At 72.4% G+C, this 2,500-nt stretch overlaps 1 non-coding gene across 1 annotated transcript; it reads left to right on the top strand.

Moving 5' to 3' along the window:
• Nucleotides 1-1,544: 1,544 nt before the first annotated feature.
• Nucleotides 1,545-1,663, top strand: LOC128823785 (5S ribosomal RNA). The gene has a single exon (XR_008442021.1). It is a non-coding gene; the product is annotated as a 5S ribosomal RNA (ribosomal RNA).
• Nucleotides 1,664-2,500: the final 837 nt, after the last annotated feature.

Below are 2,500 nucleotides of genomic sequence, written 5' to 3'. Positions count from 1 at the left end.
GACTTGGAAAACTTTTTTTTTTTTTTTTTTTTCCCCCAGCCCGCTTCCTCCGGGTTGACCCGGTGGCCGAGCGTCTCACCGTCCCCGGACGCAGCGAGGTACTGCCTCCCGGCCGTCAGGATCGGGCCCACGGAAGTCTGATTTTTTAAAAAAATTTGCCGACGCCACCGCGGAGGGCTACCCGGCCACCCCGGGCCCCGGAGCCGGAAAAGGGAAGAAAAGGATCGGGCCCACTAGAGACATGGACCCGGCCGCCAAGCAGGCCGCCCTGGGCTCACCCTCCCCGGCCGCAGCGAGGGACATCCTCCCGGCCGACAGGATCGGGCCCCTGGAAGTCTGGGGGGGGGGGGGGGAAATCCGCCCCACGCCTCCGAGGAGGGCTGCCCGGGCGGGCCGGGCCCCGGAGCTCGGAAAAAAAAAAAAAAACACCCCAAAAAAGGATCGGGCCCACTAGAGACATGGACCAGGCCGCCCTGGGCTCACCCTCCCCGGCCGCAGCGAGGGACTGCCTCCCGGCCGACTGGATCGGGCCCCTGGAAGTCTGGAAAAAAGAATGGAACCTGACGCCTCCGAGGAGGGGGCGCCCAGGGAAGGAGGGAGATCCGGGTCGACCTGGTGACCGGACGGGAAAGCGGCCACCGGGCGTGCCCGTTCAAACCTAGGGGTTGACCTGGCGGCCGGAAAGCAAACCGGCCACTGGCTAGCCCCGTCGGCAACCTACGGGTTGACCTGGTGGCCGGGAAGCGAACCGGCCAGCAGGTGAACCCGTTCGATTCCACGGGTTGACCTGGTGCCCGGGAGGGGACTCTGAAAAATGTTCAGCCCTTTCGGCTCGGGGTTGACCTGGTGGCCGAGAGGGGACTCGGACGGCAGGCAAGCCGCCCTGGCCTCACCCACCCCGGCCGCAGCGAGGGACTGCCTCCCGGCCGACTGGATCGGGCCCCTGGAAGTCTGGGGGGAAAAAGAAAATGGAACCTGACGCCTCCGAGGAGGGGGCGCCCAGGGAAGGAGGGAGATCCGGGTTGACCTGGTGACCGGACGGGAAAGCGGCCACCGGGCGTGCCCGTTCAAACCTACGGGTTGACCTGGTGGCCGGGAAGCGAACCGGCCAGCAGGCGAACCCGTTCGATTCCACGGGTTGACCTGGTGCCCGGGAGGGGACTCTGAAAATTTTTCAGCCCTTTCGGCTCGGGGTTGACCTGGTGGCCGAGAGGGGACTCGGACGGCAGGCAAGCCGCCCTGGGCTCACCCTCCCCGGCCGCAGCGAGGGACTGCCCCCCCTCCACCCACCCACCCCCCCCCCCGGCTGACAGGATCAGGGCGCACTGGATGTCCGGGACAATATTTTCCCCGACGCCGGGGAGGGCGGGCGGGCGGAGGGGCTCTGGCGGCCAGCCCGGGCCCCGGAGCTCGAGAAGGAAAAAAGGACCGGGCCCGCGAGAGACGGGGGCCCTGCCGCAGGGGGGCAGTCCGACCGGGGCTCACCGTGCGGCAGGCCCGGGCGTCGGCAGGGGAAAGCGGGCGAGGAGGCGCGGGGGCCGGGTGCCTACGGCCATACCGGACCGAACGCCCCCGATCCCGTCCGATCTCGGAAGGTAAACCGTCCCGGGCCTGGCTAGTACTTGGATGGGTGACCGCCTGGGAATCCCAGGTGCCGTAGGCAGCTTTTCCCGGTCCGAGCCAGCTCTCTCTCCTTTTCTGGGGAGGAAGGAGAGGGGGGGGACGGGCCGGAAAGCCCCTCGTCGCTCCTGCCGAGTCGGAGGTCGCGGCCGCAGGTCACGGGTCTGGGCGCCTGGGGTCCGGCTCCCCACCCGGCTTCCTCCGCGGAGGACCCACCGAAGCCGCTGGGGGAGACCCCGGGCATGGGGCGGACTGGCCCGGACCCTCCCGGCCGCCGGCCCGCAGGACCGCCCCGAATCCCCCCGCCCCGCGGCCACCCAGGCCAGGCCTGGCCAGGCGGGACGGACGGCGGGTGTCCAGCGCCCAGCGGCTTCCGCCAGCGGGGACCCACGGCCCCCAAAGCCGCAGGGGGAGGCCCCGGGCCCGGGACGGACTCGCTCGGACCCCCTGCGCCCGGGCGCCGGCTCGCGGGACCGCCCCGAATCCCCCCGCGGCCACCCAGGCCAGGCCTGGCCAGGCGGGACGGACGGCGGGTGTCCAGCGCCCAGCGGCTTCCTCCAGCGGGGACCCACGGCCCCCAGAGCCGCAGGGGGACACCCCGGGGCCGGGACGGACTCGCTCGGACGCGCTCGGACCCCCTGCGCCCGGCCGCCGGCTCGCGGGACCGCCCCGAATCCCCCGCCCCGCGGCCACCCAGGCCAGGCCTGGCCAGGCGGGACGGACGGCGGGTGTCCAGCGCCCAGCGGCTTCCGCCAGCGGGGACCCACGGCCCCCCAGAGCCGCAGGGGGAGACCCCGGGGCCGGGACGGACTCGCTCGGACGCGCTCGGACCCCCTGCGCCCGGCCGCCGGCTCGCGGGACCGCCCCGAATCCCCCCGCG

Source organism: Malaclemys terrapin, chromosome 15 (genome assembly GCF_027887155.1).
Source record: "Malaclemys terrapin pileata isolate rMalTer1 chromosome 15, rMalTer1.hap1, whole genome shotgun sequence".
NCBI lineage: Eukaryota > Metazoa > Chordata > Testudines > Emydidae > Malaclemys > Malaclemys terrapin.
The sequence above is the reverse complement of the archived record's forward strand: the minus strand, read 5'-3'. Positions and strand labels throughout refer to the sequence as shown.